General features: G+C 53.0%; 2 protein-coding genes across 6 annotated transcripts in view; one reads left to right on the top strand and one right to left on the bottom strand.

Annotated features, from left to right (window-relative positions):
- The window catches only part of FIGNL2 (fidgetin like 2), a 29226-nt gene extending 22146 nt beyond the window's left edge, over positions 1-7080 (bottom strand). For both annotated transcript variants that reach the window (XM_042246705.2, XM_027967302.3), the window contains exon 1: positions 6908-7080. The gene's annotated coding sequence lies outside the window, so the exon portion shown is untranslated. The remainder of the gene's footprint in view (positions 1-6907) is intronic.
- Positions 5943-17086, top strand: part of ANKRD33 (ankyrin repeat domain 33) — a 43902-nt gene continuing 32758 nt past the window's right edge. For all 4 annotated transcript variants that reach the window (XM_060412557.1, XM_060412558.1, XM_060412559.1 and 1 more), the window contains exon 1: positions 5943-6931. The gene's annotated coding sequence lies outside the window, so the exon portion shown is untranslated. The remainder of the gene's footprint in view (positions 6932-17086) is intronic.

The raw sequence follows: 17086 nt of genomic DNA, 5'->3' as shown, positions 1-17086 counted from the left end.
GTCTGCTGATGATGCAATGCCCTGGTGTGAAGGAACCGGTCTCTTGCCCAAGTCTCCCCTCAGCCCATCCTGAGGCCCGTCCACCGCTCCCAGCTCAACCACCCTCAGCGCTCCCTTCTATGCGGGGAAAACCAGGAGTGTGGCTCTCAAAGCTCAGCCTGTCCTTTGGCCTGTCCACTGGTCCCTGACTGTCTTGTAACCTCCTTGAAAGTGGGACCACGTTAGAAATAACCCTCACTGGATGAAAGACTGAGTGAGTGAGTGACAGTCACTCAGTCGTGTCCAACTCTTTGCAACCCCATGGACCGACCGTAGCCCACCAGGATCCTCTGTCCATGGAATTCTCCAGGCAAGAACACTGGAGTGGGTTAACATTCCCTTCTCCAGGGGATCTTCCTCACCCAGGGATTGAACATGAGTCTCCCGCATTGCAGGCAGATTCTTTACCGTCTGAGCCACCAGGGAAGCCTTGGATGAATGGCTACCCGGATAAAGTATTCAGGCCTGGCTCAGGGCCCTGCAGAGTGTATGGCGAGTGTGGCCGGGCTTCATGCAGGGGCCTGCAGCAAAGCGAACAGGGTCAGGGCTGCCTGCAGATGTGCTCTGCTCCTCCCAGGCCACACAGGAAGCGGAGGGTGGCTCCGGGAGATGTGAGGCATGATAGCCCCACTCAAGTGCACGGCGAGTGTGTGGGGACCATCAGGGGCCCAGGAATCCTGGCCATGGCTGGGCACCCTTGGGAGCCTGGTGGAGATACACCCAGGACCTGGCAAAGTGCCAAGACCCAGCAGGTGTTCGACACAGGTTTGTTAGAGTAAAAGTAGCCTCTTTGTCGCATCTTCCCCTCCATCCCCGATTGATTAATCCCAGCAACGGGCTGGGGTCAGGTGGCCTGGGTCTCCCAGACAGCGAGGGGAGCTGGAGGGACTCCAGAGGTAGCAGCCAAGCTGCTTCTCCTCTCACCCACTCCTGAGCCCCCTACTGCCTGGACTCGGCTTTGGAGAGGACTTCAAAGATATCCAGGGCAAGCCCTGCCCTGGGCCAGAACTTTCACATACATGTCCTCTTTTTCTCCTTCCTCCTACCCTGGGAGGAGGTTCCATGCATGGGTTCCGAGTCACTGAAAAGGTCACCAGAGGTAGGCATGTACTTCAGAGCCAAAGAACACACTATGTGAAACCAAGGCCTCTGTTACCTACAAACTCACTCACCAGTGTTCTTATTCCCCTTCTGCAGATGAAGATGTTGAGACACAGAGTATGTGACTTGTCCAAGCAATTAGACCTGTCTAGTGGCAGGGTTTGGTCAAAGCTATAGTTTTGCCAATAGCCACGTGTGGATGTGAGAGTTGGGCCATAAAGAAGGCTGAGCACTGAAGAATTGATGCTTTTGAACTGTGGTGTTGGAGAAGACTCTTGAGAGTCCCTTGGACAGTAAGGAGATCAAACCAGTCAATCCTAAGGGAAATCAGTCCTGAATATTCATTGGAAGGACTGATGCCAAAGCTGAAACTCCAGTACTTTGGCCACCTGAAGAACTGACTCATTGGGAAAGACCCTGATGCTGGGAAAGGTTGAAGGCAGGAGGAGAAGGGGACAACAGAGGATGAGATAGTTGGATGGCATCACTGACTCGATGGACGTGAGTTTGAGCAAGCTCTGGGAGCTGGTGATGGACAGGGAAGCCTGGTGTGCTGCAGTCCATGGGGTCACAAAGAGTTGGAGATGACTGGCAGGATCACTGCAGCCCAGGGGTTGGGCCCTTGGGTGGGAGGCAAGAATTATCATCATAAATTGGGGATGGGGCCTATGGAGGCTGGATTGAAACCACTGACTAATGCTCTCATTCACTGAGAACTGTCCACCCCACCACCAGTCCCCAAGGTGAACTGCAAAGGCTGACTGTCCATGCCTCCTCAGTACTAAAGGAAAAGAGAGCAAGGTACCTGGATGGCTCCATTGCAGTCTCTTCTTGACTGGCTCAAGCAGGAAAATGTCAACATCAGTAGTAATCAAAGACAGTCCCAACCCATGATGGTTTGACTTAAAACCTTTTGACTTTACAATGCTGTGATATTCATCCAGTAGAAACTATACTTCGAATTGTGGATGTTGATATTTTCCCAGACTAGTAATACACAGTAGGATCCTCTCCTGTGATGCCAGACAGTGGCAATGAGGTGCAGCTCCCAGTGATACCATCACAAGGGTAAACAAGTGATACACTCACAACCATTTTGCACCCATTAAGCCATTCTGTTTTTCGCTTTCAGTACAGTCTTCAATAACTAACATGAGATACTAAACACTATTATAAAATACGTTTGTCTTAGATGATCTTGCCCAACTTTAGGCTAACGTAAGTATTCCTGATCACCTGTAAGGTAGGCAAGGCTAAGCTATGATGTTCAGTAGGTTGTGCTGTGCTGTGCTGTGGCTCAGTCATGTCCAGCTCTTTGCAACATCATAGACTGTAGCCTACCAGGCTCCTCTGTCCATGGGATTCTCCAGGCAAGGAGGGTTGTCATGCCCTCCTCCAAAGGATCTTCCAAACCCAGGGATCGAATCCAGGTCTCCCATGTTGCAGGTGGATTCTTTACCATCTGAGCTACCAGGGAAGCCTGTTCAGTAGGTTAGGTGTATTAAATGTGTTTTTGACCTAAAAATATTTTCAACTTATGATGCATTTATCAGGACATAACCCTATCATAAGTCAAGGAAGATCTGTATAGCCCTGAGCACTGTCCACTGCATTTCTGACCAGACCCTCACAGGCCCATAGTCCTTCAAGAATGGAGCTCAAGGCTTGTGGCTCCTGCCTCATTTAACTGTCACAAAAATGCTTACAAGGAGGGTGCCATGCTGCTAAGTCACTTCAGTCGTGTGCGACCCCATAGATGGCAGCCCACCAGGCTCCCCCATCCCTGGGATCCTCCAGGCAAGAACACTGGAGTAGGTTGCCATTTCCTTCTCCAATGCATGAAAGTGAAAAGTGAAAGTGAAGTTGCTCAGTCGTATCCGACTCTCTGTGATAGTTGCAATTCACAGATGAGATATTTAGAATAAGATATACACATAAGTTCTATGTGCTAGCTATGATTCATCAAGACACTTAAGAGAATGCTCAGAGAAGAGCTAGACTCTTGTCACTCATCCTTGGGATGAGTGGGTTCTGAAACAAAATAACCCCTGGACCTCCTCACTCCAGGTGACACATTCAGAGATGAGATGACTGGCCCATAGCCTGACCCAGGCAGGGTGAACCTTTCCCACTCAAAGTTGGGCCCAGCAGTTCTATCCGATACCCCTGGTCTCTTGGCTTATCCTGTCCTCCTGCCATGGAGAAAGCACAGAGTGAAGGGCAAGAATGCTGGGCTCTAGGCCTCACTCTGCTCTCAGCCCTTCAGGGGGATCTGGACTAAGGCAAGGGGTTCTTGACGCACAGACTCCATGGGGTTCAGGGGGTCTAAGAGCCCTTTAAGGCAGAATACAAAGTCTAGTGTCAACTGATAAACGTGGATTTTTCTGGGGATGGCTTTTGTCGGTCCTTCTGAGGGGGTCTGTAAATCAAAAAAGTTATGAACCCAGGCCTGGTTGGGGTGAGGCCTGGTTATCTTGAAGATCCCTTCCATTCCTTCTTGGGCTATATGCATTTAAACAGAAACTCCACTCCTCATCTTTCAAGGCTAACTCAGCAGCCACTCTTGAATTTCTTGATTCTTCAACTGAAACACAAAGTGGGGACCCAAACGGTCTCACAGGGTCTCTCCTGCCTTCATCTTCCTTGCTAGCCTGCCAGCTCCCAAAAGGGAGCGGGGCCAGCCCAGGGCTGAGATGGCAGAATACACCAGTATACCCCATGGTCAGTCCTGTGTTCTGCAGTACTGCAGCCCACAGCCTCTGTTCACTGGAAGGCAGAGGCTCTCGGTGTTTTGGACCACAGGTGTATCTGAACTGAAGTCCACCCCTCTCCTCAGCAACCCTGGAACTTCACTGAGCCATGCTCCCATGGGGAAACTAGTTTTCATTAAATCGGGTAGAGGAGCCAGCCAAGAAGCAAATTAAATAGAATGCACATGGAGGGTAAGGGAGATCAGGCTGTCCCCTGCAATCCCTGGCTGACCAATGGTGGGGGAGGGGGAAGCTGGGTTCCTAAGGGTCCAGCAACTGCAGCAGTAGGAGCTGGGGGTGGAGAGTGGGGGCAGTCCTGGCCCAGATAATAAGCAATTGTTAATGTGATCCATATGGATCCTGACTGGCCTCTCTGTTTAACAGGATGATAATGGCAGAGAAAGAATGCTGGTCTGTGGGGAAAGGAAGGGGCAAAGTCCTCCCGGACTTGGGGGTGGGGGAGGGTTGGCCAGGAGGAGGAGGAGGAAGAGACCCACCCAGGGACCTCCACCCATCCAGGAGCATGGAGCTATTTGCCTGGAAGGCCATGGTTTGCAGGCTGCCCTAACGAAAACCCTTTTATTCAACCAACAAATATTTATAGAGCACCTACAAAGTGCCAAGCCCAGTGGGGATGGGGTGCAGGGAAGTATACGCCCCACCCCTGGCCTCCTGGAGGCAAAGCCTTGCGCCAGTACAGCCTCCGAGGCTGAGGGGAGGCACAGGTGCAGGGCTAGAACATGCAGAGAGGAGTGAGTGCCTAGAGCTGGGGGCTCTGGGGGAGGCTACATGGGGGAAGTGTGGCGTCCGAGTCGGGCCTTGAAGAATGAGGAGGCTGCGGAGGGACAGGGACAATGGGAAGGCATTTGGCTGAGGGAACAGCAAGAGCAAAGGCAGAGAGGCGTGAAATTGCGTGGAGAGTCTGAGGTCTCTTCAATAAAGCGGGAGCCCAGGCAGGGGAGGGGAGGGGATTCTTGCTCCATAAAAAGCTACGGCCATGGATGACGGAGAGCAAGGCTCTGAGAACACCACACTCGGGTCGGGTCCCTCTCCTGCCCCGTTCCAGGCGGAGCACTGGACTTGTCCACTCACCCCATCCTCAGCCCCGCCCACCCTTACGCCATGGCCAGGCCCTCGGAGACCAAACGTATCCATGTGTCTCTCAGCCCTCCTCTTCCCCTGAGGAGATGGGGGTCCCCTTGAAAAGTGGAGGTCACTGGGCCTCCCCCAGGAGCCACTCCACTGTCCCCACAGAGCTAATTCCCTTTGGCCCAAGAGGACTTCCCTCAAGAAGACATTACAGGGAGGACACAAGGGTCGCTCCTTAACAGCGGTGGTTGCTGCGGACTCCCAAGGAATCGAGTGGAAATAAATGAAATGGCGTTAAATATGGGAGAGGGGGATTTACGAGGCCTGTCACCCGGCGGAGCGAGGCCGGCAGGCAAGCCCCGCCCCTTTGTCGCCCACCCCAGGAAGTCCGCCCCGCCCCCTGCCCCGCGGCTCGGGCGGCCGCCGGGTACCCGCGCGCGCCGAGGTCCCGCCGCGCTCAACCTCGAGCCGCCCAGCGCGTCCGTCCTCCCCGCCTACCGAGCAGCGGAGGACGGTGTTTGCTCCCGGCTAGGAGCTCCGGGAGGGGGGCTCTGAGGAACCCCAGCCCGGCCTTTCCCAGGAGGATGCATCGGGGTTCAGGTTGGACTCGGGGAGGGTCTGGGGCTCCCTGTGCACGGTCAGAGTTCTTTGGACCACCGCACCGCCTGGCCCACTACAGCAACTCCTCAGGGAAGGCTCTGGGCCCCCAGACCGAAAAGTTCTCGCGCCCTGCGCAGCCCAGAGTGGGGTTCGAACCGGGTCCCCATTCCTTGCTGCCAGGCCGAGGGCTGGAGTCCGCTTAGCCTCTGCAGCCCTGGCGGACGACAACGCAAACATTCTTCCGTCCTCTATTCTCCTCCAAATTAGGTATCCATGGAGACAGGGCCTGGCAGCCTGACAGCCCCACGGCCTAATCCTGATTTAGTGACCGTCCCTTTAACAGCCCACCCACCCCTCCGCTCTGGGCTCCTGGCTGCCGCTGGGCGCAGGCTCCAGGCCGCTTACACTCGCCCCCGCGCAGACCCCTTCCCAGGCCTTCTCCGCCCAAGAGGCCACCGGACTGGAGGGGCCCGAGGAGGAGGCCTACATTTCCTGCGCACCTACTGTGTGCCCAACCCTAGCGGAGGACCCTCTACAGAGCGGGGTCCTTAGTAAGGGAATCTCTGTGTAGATCAAGAGAGGGCTCTCGGAGTGGGGAAGTTTAAAGGGCTCTAGGGAGAGAGCCGGGAGCTTAGAGGGTCTCCCAAGCAGCCTGTAGCCCAGGGGTAAAGGTAAGTGCGGCTTCCCTCACTCGGAGATGGGGGCTATGCTCTCCCGGGCCAGAAGAGAAGAAAGGCAGCGGGTGGGCGTGAGACGCAGGGCCCCAAGTGGCCTCGGTCTCCTGTCACTGCCCCGTCACGATGCTGGGGAATCTCCGGGCCTGGAACCCAGCCCCCACCCCCCTCCCTCACACACAGGGGCCGCTGGACAAAGACCTGACGGAGTGGGAGGGGCCTCGGGCCGGTCCTCGGGCTCCGGACACTGGATCCTTCTGGGACCCGAACCTGCAAATTCTGGGTCCCCACCCCCCAATCCCGCAGGCTCCCCCCAGAGCCTGCCGCTCGCTACTGCTGCAGCCTCCACACCAAAGGGGGCGGCGAAGAGGGTGCCCGTCGGCGGCGAGAGGAGAGCCCCTTCCCTGCCCGCCCCCTCCCCGCGGGAAGTGACCCGCAGCTCCCACGCACCCGCCTGGGTCTCTCGCTGGCCTTGCCCTTCGACCCCCGCCTCGTCGAACCCCGCGACCAGCAGCCCCCGCCCTCTCCGGCCCTCGCACTGCCCCGCGCCCGCGGACAAAGCTCCGGACACCCCGACCGAACGGTCACCACCCCCTGACCTCGGCCCGCCCGCGCGCTCCCGTGCCTGCCCCCGCCGGGCCCGCGGCCTCGTACCTCGGCATCCCGGCCGGGTCCTAGGTGAGTGTGCGCGGCCTGAGGGGGCGTCCGGCCCCGGGGCCGGGGCGCGGGCCGGGGGCGACTGGCCGGGGCTGGGGGGCAGCGGCGCTCACCATCCTGGAGCCGCTACTGCTGCGGCTGCTGCGGCCGCCGCGGGCGGGAGCAGGACTGGGCAGTGGGGGTGGCCGGACAAGGGGCCGCCCCGGCTCCCCCCGCAGGCAGGACCCCCCCCCCCCCCCCCTCCTCCCCTCGCCCGCCCCCAGCGCCCTCCCTTGCAGGCCTTTGCTCCCCTCCCCTTTCCCTGCTCCTCCCCTGCCCTGGTGCCCCTCCCTTCCCCCAACTCCCGCCCCTTCCCCGGCCCTCTCCACCCCCGGCCACTTCCCCGCCCTCCCCTCCTCGCCCCCGCCCCGCCCCCATCTCCCCTAGGCTCGCCGGGCCCCTCCCCTCCACCAGCCGGCCTGGCCCCGCCCCTCTCCTCCCCTAGCTCTAAAATAAATTAGCCACAGAGGGGGAAAAAAGAGCAAATGACCCTTGGTGTGGAGTGTCCTTGCGCCACTCTCAGGCCCGCCCCCGCCTCTCCTGGGCCTCTGGAGCGGGAAGTTGGGGTGGGGGTGGAGGCCGGGCCGGGTGGGGAGCGGTCCCCGAAGGGGGAGGCCGGGACTGAGCAGTAGGGCGGCCGAGCGTGTCCGCCGGGTGTGAGCGGCTTCCTGGGTCGAAGGGCAAAGGGGAAAACAGCAGGCCCGGCCCGCCCCGTCCGCTAGCTGCCTTCGACCCCCACTCCCTGGACTGCCTCGGCCTCTCGGCCAAAGCCTGGTGGACTCACTCTTTCATTCCCACCCTCCCACCTGCCCCAGGTGAACTGTTGGCTTTGCCAGCCCGGATGCACAGAGTGGGTGGGATACACGCAGCTCAGCAAGTCCACTGCTCTGCGCGGACTCCAAGTGGGGTGGGTTCGGGGAGAAAACCGAGGGCCCAGGAGGTGGGCAATGGAGGGTGGGATGTGATGTCTAAACTGTGAGCTTCACTGGAGGGCTCTCCCCAAGAAGACGGCAGCCACACTGAGCCAAGCAAGATGAATCCCGCACCTGTGATCTGCTTAAGAGTTGTCCAAAGGCGTTCATTGATGAGTGCATTCATTCAAACATTGCGAGCGTCCACTCTGTGCTGGGAACACCTAGCGTCCCAAAGGCACATCCTTCTCCTGGGGCAGTACCTCCGAGGGTAGAATTCCGTCAGACACAGTGACTCAAGGCTTCAGCAGCGACCCAGACAGGAAAGGAAACCCGCAGAGCGAGCAGCCCACAGAACCCACTTTGCCCCAGGAAGTTGTAGGAGAGAGATCCAAGCTTAGGTTGGAAATTCCAGATACATTTCCTCCTTAGGAGATGCTGAGCACCACGGGTCCCAAGATCGCCTGTGCTCCCACGCAAGGGCAGTGCTTGTGGGTGTGTCTTCTGAGATGTTTTTTGTTTCCTTCCGGCGCTGCTCACCCTCTCTGAGCACTAGCTGGACAAGGTTACCCTTGTGCTCTCACTCCAGCTGCCCAGTGGTGTTCTGTCCTCAGTGTTTTGTAGAATTCTAAACTCTCCCCTTCCCTTCTGCCAGTAGTGGTTCCTCTGGGGTCTCACTAGCCCTCTCTGGTAGCTGTGGGTTTTGATCTCCCAAAGTAAGTACCCTTAAGGGAAACCAGGAGGCTCCTATATTTTCCCCAATCCACAGAAGAAAGCAAGACTAGAACCCAGGCAGTTTCTGGAATTCACCAAAGTCAGGATCTTCTCGGACCCCAGAACTCTCTCTTCCTCTCTACTCTACATCCCTAGGACCACACCTTGGCACAGGGTCAGAATGGTGGGGCATTTGAAAACTCTGGCTTCAAAATTGGAAAGGCAGAAGAAATGGAGCCATAGCTGCTGTCGGAAAACTGAACCCCAAGTTGAAGGGACAAACCTGAGACAACGGAGGGAGAAGGAATTTGTTGAGAATTTTTTTACTGATGGGGTATCTGAGGACCAGAGAGGAGACACGCTTGGGGTCACCCAGCAAAGTTGAATCTAGAATCGACTGTACTCTTTCCACCCTATCTGTCAGGGTCCCTAAGGGTCAGGGGCAGGAATAAGGGGAATGTCCACATGAGCTGAGTGACCCCAGCCAGCAGCACTGGTGCCTGGAGGCCAAGACTGGCATTGCTAGGGCAGGGTGGCTAGGTGTCAGTGGAGGCCATGCTCCTCCAGGCTCCAGGGTGGGGTGGATGACAGGAGTGCGGGTGGAGGAAGGAGTTGATAAGGTGCTCCCCTGGAGCAGCGATGGGGTTCTCCTTCACACACACCCCTCCCCCATTCCTCCAGAGCTGGTATGAAAGATGAGGTTAGACCTCAGGAAGGCCTTCCCTAAGATAGCATACTGAGAGGCCTTTACCAGACTTCAGGACGGAAAGGGCTGCAACTTGGAGGCACTGAATTGTTTCTGATAGGCAAACAGGCATAGGTTGACTTATGTTAGTAGATGGAGGTGAGGTTGATCTGGTCACTCCTCTGCCCACCAGGCTCAGGCAGTGAAGTGTGGCTCCTCCTCCCCAAGCTCGTTAAAGTCCTGTTAATACATCATCCAGCCTCCTGGGCTGACAAATACTCAATCCTGGCAAATGGCCCTTCATCATGTCTGCCCTCCTGGGCGGGGCCTTGGGGGAGGGTCTGTTCTCTGAGGACTCCTGACTGTCCCCAGTTGAGGGCGAGGGATCTGTGCCCTAAGAGCCCCCTGCTGAGGACAGATTCTGGCTGGTCTTGTGATCATCCCGGGGTAGGTCAAGTGCCTGGCGATGGATTGGATAATGATAGTGGTAGTGTTGACGGTAATGCTCTGCTTGGCCTCTGCAGAGAGCCCTCCATTCTTTCCCAGCCCTTTTGCTCATGTGACATCCAAGGAGGAGGCAGACACTATGCTTGGGCATGCTGAAAAGGCGTGCACGTGTGCGTGTGGGTGTGAGACATGGGTTTGTGTGCAGAGGTGTGTCTGTGTGATCTTCCTGGCCCAGAGACTTGCTTGCAGCAAGGCCTTTCTGAAAACATCAAGGAAAATAACCCCTGCCGGCCCAGGGAGAATCAGCATGAAGGGTTTTGAAGGGAGAAAGAAGAAAGTTAGGGAAGATGCAGAAGCCAGAGAGGGAGGGAGGAGCAGGTGGGGTGAGAAGGAAGGAAAGAAAAGGGCCTGGGGAAGGATGGGGGTAGGGGGAGGAAGGGAGAAAGAAATGGAAGAGAGGAAGAGGAAAGGGCAGGGCGGAGAGACCTCTCTTTGTAGTCCTCTGGATCAGCCACTCAGGAGTCATTAAGAAGCAAGAAAGGAAGGAAATGTGTCCAGGCTGGGGGACTAGGGTGTGTGCCCAGAGCACACCACACCCACTGGCTACCACACCCCCCACTCACCCTGGGCTCAGGCTACTCCCCTGCAAGTGGAGCCTTAGCCCTTCTCTTACTGGCTGTTTGGACTTAAGGCCCAGTTCCCAGTGGCTCCCCAACCCTGCTCATGCCCTCACTTACTCTTTGTGTGCTTATACCAACTTTGCCTTCCTAGTGAGCTACAGTCTGGGTCTGGGTCCAATCCCCACCTCACAGCTAGCCAAGGGCTCTTAAGAGCTTCCATGAGAATAAAAAAAGCACCCTTTCCTCTGGGCAGACACAGCTCTGTGCCAGACCACTTAAGACTTGGGGGAGGAGCTGGGGCTGGCTCTCCGTCCCCTCCTTTCCTCCAGAGGCCCAACACTTGGGGACCCACTTCCAAAATCCTCATACCTCCTCTGGCTCTGCCATTTGGTCTGTGAGCAATAGCATACCCATCCCACCCCCATCCTGGCCTTTGGGACAGCACCCCAAACGGAACTGTCATCCCACCACGTACCCCTATGATATACCCTCACAGAACCTCTCGCTAAGCACCCACACCATTTTAAAACCACAGAGTCTTCCACCCTGAGTATCATTTCCCCTATTCTGCTTGGACAACTCCTATTCATCCTGCAGAACCCCAACTTAGATATGTCCTCTTCTGTAAAGTTTCCCTAGCTATCCTCTACTCCCAGCAGAGCTGGTAACTCCTACCCCAGGGCTCTCCTAATCCTTTTTTCTAGGTTACAGGGATTGAGCCCAATAAACATCCTGCTTCCTGGAAGAACCCTTCCCTTCCTATACCCTATCCAAAGGCAGAAGACTCCACCCAAGCCTGCCTGGCTCACTCTCTCACATGCCAGCTCCTCTGGAACTCCACTGGCTTCTCCCTTCCTTAAAGCTTACAGATCCAGGGCAGAATGGGGAACTGGAAATCCAAGTGGCCCAGAGATCTCCCCCACCCCCACACTGCCCTCACTGGGGCTGGGCCTGACAGGAGATTCCCAGCACATCTGGTTGTACTTAAATCATCCAGCGCCCAACTGCTCAGGCATGTTCCCTGCTTTTCTCCCCTCTGCCCTGGCCTCTCCCCTTCCTAAATCAGCCTCCCAGGTCTCTCCTCCAGGATGCCTTCCCTGATTGGCCCAGCCTCTGTAACCACAGCCCTCTCTCCAACGAAGGAACGTCCACCATTCTGGGTCTGGGGTCTGGAAGGATCTGTACTCAAAGTGAGGAGCCCCATCCCTTCCAAGCACTGGTCCTGGATAGAAACCCTCCCCTCAGGCAGGGAGAGCTCACCTAGGGCTTCGCCTCTGTGCCCTTGGCCTGTAGGGTGGCTGCCTCCAGTTACTGTTGCCTAGTGGGTAGTGGGAGCCTTTTTAAAGCTTTGGTTCAGATCCAGACGAAGAGCTGTTCCCACACACTGTCAGCCATTTTCCAAAAGGCTTTGCAAGTATTAAAGACCAAAAAGGAAATAAATACAGAACAGCAAATATAAAGAGACATGGGCTACAAAGAACTGGTTTGGGAACTACTAAAACTTACTTCACCAGGGCTCCATGTTTGAATGTTTGTTCATTCATTGTTCATTCAATAGCATGTACTAATGCCTACCATGTATTAAGTCCTGGGAACAGAGACTTGAATAACACTGTTAAGTGCACCAGAGGAACTCACAGTCAGAGGAGGAGGGGGACAGGTGCAGGGACAATGCAGATGCTGAAGTGGGCATGCGTGGGGAGGCAGTGGGATGCGGTGACTGGAGATCTGAGACCCTGAATTCAATCCTAGCTCCCCTACTTGCCTGTCGCTGCCAGCGGCAGAGGAGGAGCTCTTAGCGGCTGGAGCCTGGCTCCTCACCTGTAAAAGGTGAAGGATGTGTCCTGAGAGGGTTGTTGTAGCATTCGAATAAGACTGTGTGTGTGGAAGCACTGTGTGAAGTGCTAAGCAAGTTGTTGCTATTATTACTGGGCTCAGACACATTGCCTGTCTGATGCTCACTTCATTTTTTCTGATGCCTGAACAGCTGTCCCTGCCTACCGTTGAGAACTGGAGAAACTTCTCCTGTGGGGGGAACCCAGCCTAAGCAGCAGGCAGTTATCACACACACACACACACAAACATACACACACACACACTACTTTAGTTACACAAAGCATCTTTTTACAGTATCTTCTAGAATCAGAAAATACAGACAAGCACAAAACAAAAATTTGTTTTCAAAATCAAACACTCTTTAATCCTACCACTCAGAGAAAACCACTAGTAAGATTTTGGAATAAGAGAGACTATTTTTCTAGATATGTATGTATATAGAGAGATTGACACTATTTTATAAGCTGCTTTTCTCAATAAACAAGTATTTTGAGTATCTTTTCCTATCTATACATATATTTATATCACATAATTTTTTATTGAAGTATGGTTGATTTACAATATTGTGATAGTTTCAGGTGTACTGCAAAGTGACTCTGCAATACATAAATATGTATATATCTATATTCTTGTTTCTGATTCTCTTCCATTATAGTTTATTACAAGATATTGAATATAGTTCCCTGTGCTATATGATTAATCCTTATTGTTTATATCACATAATTTTAATGACAGTTTAATATTCCATCATCTGGACATGCAAGAATTAATTTAACAATTTCCTTTGTTGTCAATTTCCTCCCCCCCCCCGCCCCCGCCCCGGAAATAAAAGCGTGATGAACTGACTTGTAACACTCACCTTTGTGCGTGTGTCCGATTAGGATCAAATTCTAGTAATAAGATGCTGGGAATGCAAATTTTTAGCTTTGAGGAGCCACTACCCCCAGGTCTCTGGGTGATACCCTCACATCTCCTCCAGGCAGCCCTCCTAGACTTGCGTTTCAGGGCCCAGTGCCTCTCCCAAGGCCCAGGCATTTTCCAACAGCTTCCTCCTTTAGCGACCCGTCCTGGAAGCCCTGAAAAATAGTGGGAAGGCCAGGAGGGGCCCTGAGTGGAGAGCACAAAGCAGGCTTGTCTGGGGCACGCAGAGAGGCCCCGCCCCCTCGGGGCTGCCGCCGAACATTCCTCCTGGACAATGGCTCCCTCAGGGAATCCCGGGAATGAAAGAGGCTGGTGGCTTTCCGAGGCCACCCCCACCCGTCCTCCCACCAAGTAAAACCCGTTCTCAAGATGGAAAGATGGGGCGCTTTGCACTGGGGGCGAGGTGGGGAGGGGCAGTGCTTCCGGGTGCCTACAGCCCCCTCCTCCGCCCCCTTTATTTACCAGCTCTAATCCAGAGCGCCCCAGCCCGGGTCCCGCCCAGCCACGCTTCAGTGTAGATCTTGGGCAAGGCTTGCACCCTCTGTGAAACCGCTGCTTCTTCAACTGTAAAATCAAGGGTTTGGATCAGCGATTGCTAAATTTCCCGCAGATCTAAAGTGTCCTAAGGCAGTGACTGAGACAGGCACAGGCTCTGGAGCTAGACTGCCTGAATTCAAATCTTGGTGTGTCCTTCACCCTGTAAATTAACCCTCTCCCCTCAGCTTTCCAATCTGTAAAGTGGGTTGATGATAGATGCCCAGTCCTCACGCGGCTTTCCCAAGGAAGGATGAGATGTTCATGAAACAAACAATTGAGTCGTCAAGGATGTAGGAATCGCGATTCACACCTAACTCTAAAGCTATCTGGATCCCTAGCCCCAGTCCCCTTTCTTGCCTAATTGAGATTCTGGCCCCTGGACATTTTCCCCACAACTGGCCGCTGCTCTGGGAGATGAGGGGCAACCTATGTCCCAGGGAAGCCTCTGTCTGGCATGTTTCCACTTGCCCTTGTGTGAGCCCTAAAGCTGTAAAACTAAAAGCATGGCTTTGGGTGGGGGAGGGTGGGTACGGGTGGGTTAAAAAAAGTTTAAATATAGGAAAATTACTGTGTCAGGTCACATGTCTTTACTTTTTTGGGGAAATGCAAGTATTTCCAACATAGCCAGCAATTGCTAGGACCTTAATAACACACTGGAGGCTTAGGACTAATACACTTAAAATAGTGAGCAACATGGTTTCTGGTAAATAGTTTAGAGCTGTTGACTACAGACCCCTGCCCGACCTCCTCCTAGTCTCCCTCACACACTGTTCTCTCCTTCTCCTCACTCACTTCCTCCTCAACCCTCTCCTATACAGCTGAGTTAGAATCTTCAACTGCAAATCCCAGAAAACTGGCCTCACAATGGTTTGTACAGTAAGCAAAACACGTGATCATATTTCATCCAATTTAGATGCCACTGATATTAAGAAGCACTGTTACTTTATGTACCATTAGAAAGAAAAAGCACTGCCAATTAAACTGACATCAGGATTTCTTAGGGCTTCCCGGGTTGCTCCATAGTAGCTCAGCTGGTAAAGAATCCTCCGCCTGCAATGCGGGAGACCTGGGTTCGATCCCCTAGAGAAGGGAAAGGCTACCCACTCCAAAGTCCATGGAGTGGCAAAGAGTCAGGCACGACTGAGCCACTTTCACTCCCAGGGTGCTCAGACGGTGAAGAATCTGCCTGTAGTATAGGAGACCCAGGTTCAATCCCTGAGATAGGAACATCTCCTGAGGAGGGGAACGGCTACCCACTCCAGTATTCTTGCCTGGAGAATTCCATGGATGGACAGAGGAGCCTGGTGAGCTACAGTCCATGGGGTCACAAAGAGTTGGACACGACTGAGGGACTAACACACACATACTCACACACAATGATTTCTTATCACTTAGATTTGTATTTTACATTTACTTAAAATGTCCTTTTGAACTTATGTGGAAATACACTTTTTTTTTCCTGTGACTTTTTTTTATTCTTTGCTGCTGTGCATGAGATTTCTCTAGATGTGATGCTCAGGCTTGCCCCATGACGTGTGGGATCTTAGTTCCCTGACCAGGGATCAAACCTGCATCCCCCACATTAGAAGGCACATTCTTAACAACTGGACCACCAGGGAAGTCCCTACTTTTAAACATAAATTACTTTTGCACCTATTGAACAAGGAAGACATGGGTGAAATAAATTACTTACGAATTTCTTTCAGTTTATTACATCCAGAGTCTGATTCTTGGAATCACTTTTCAACACTGAGCTGCCAATGTTTTTCCTCATGGACTCCTCATCAGGGTAGATTTAAGGACTGGTGAGACAATATTTCTTAAATGACTGCTCCACTGAATTAAGTGTTCGTTGCTCTATTAAAAAAAAAATTACCCCAAATCTTAGCAGTTAAAAGAGACAAACATTTATTATGTTATCATTTTTATTGGTTAGGAATCTGGGAATGGTTTTGCTGGATGTTTCTGGGGCAGAGTCTTACGAGCTGGCCCTCAAGCTGTGGGCAGCAGAATCTACTTCCCACTCAGTCAGTCATCCGAGACAGAAGCCACAGCCTTTTTATATCCTAATACTGAAAGTGACATAGTGTCCTGATTTCTGCCCTATGCTAACCGATCACAAAGACCAAACCAGAACGTTGTGGGAAGGGGCTACACAGGGGTGTGACTAGCAGGAGGTGATGACCACTGGGGAATATTCTGCAGGTTTCTACCATATCCGCTGTTAACCTTGAGGCTTCCTTTTAAGCCCCCAATATTCATTTGGAAGCCTTGATGCTGGCAGATGATCTTGACAGATAGTTGATAAAAATTTCTAGATATCAGTCAGAACCCAGAGAGTCCTTATATGGTTTATTGACTGAAACATCACTGGGCTGCAACTGTCCAATCATGACAGCAGGAAAGCCACCAAAATGTGTACACGTGCAGCGAGGACACATGTCCAGCTGTAAAGCGCACCTGCTACGTGGCTGACAGCGGGTTAAGGCGCTGCTCATAGTCGGATGCATACTGATTTCCGAAACGCTACAATGTGACCTAATGTGCGTTTCTGAATTGATCAAACACAATACTTTGCATAAGAATGAGAAATGGTAACTCCAGAATTGCTTAATTCAGAGGCTGAGCACCTTCTTCAGGGACCCAGCTTCCTTCCATCTTCATATCCAGCACCCTCACCATCTCTGTTGTGTCCCTAGATGGTTCCCCTCAAGTCACAAAATGCCTGAATGTAGTTCTAATCATCCCTCATGGGCCCAACTATTTCTCTCTGGTAGCTCCTTTTGAGAAAAAAGAAACTTCTCCCAGAGACGTCCAGAAGGTTTTCCCTCTCGTCTCTTTGACCAGAAATCGTTATTGCCTATGTTCATCAGTTGTAGATGTTGGCAAAATTCAGAGTGATTCAAACAATATTGAAGTTTATTCTTTCTCATATAAAAGAAGTCTGGCCGCACTCACCACCCTACGACAACGGCCCATGCTCTGTCTGTGAGTGTGCTTCTCTCTGAATAAATCCACTTCTCACCTAAAATAAATAAATTTTAAAAGTCTGAAAATGGATGGTGCTGGTGTGCTGGCTCTAAAGTTTCAGTGTCACTGGAGGCCCAGTATATCTCACATGATTTCATTCTCAAATTCACTTCATGTTCCAAAATAGCTGCTGGAGTTCCATGTTGTAGACCGTGTTGGATCCATGTTGTAGACCAAAAGTAGCAAAAATGAAGGGCCAGAGGTCGTTCCTCAGCAGAATCAGCTCTCGTAAGCAACCTTCTCGGATGTTCCACCAGCGTTTCTATTTACATCGTTTTGGTCCGAACTTGGTCACAGGGCCATATGTAGCTACAAGAAAAACTGAAAATATTTTTTCAGCAGAGCACTGTGTCACCCTAAATAAAATGCAGCTCTTTACTGTTAAGGAATAAGACAGAAGAATGGATGTTAGGTGGCTACAATCAGTGTCTTCCAC

This window comes from Ovis aries, chromosome 3 (assembly GCF_016772045.2).
Source record: "Ovis aries strain OAR_USU_Benz2616 breed Rambouillet chromosome 3, ARS-UI_Ramb_v3.0, whole genome shotgun sequence".
Classification (NCBI taxonomy): Eukaryota; Metazoa; Chordata; class Mammalia; order Artiodactyla; family Bovidae; genus Ovis; species Ovis aries.
This window is presented reverse-complemented; position numbering and strand designations above follow the sequence as displayed.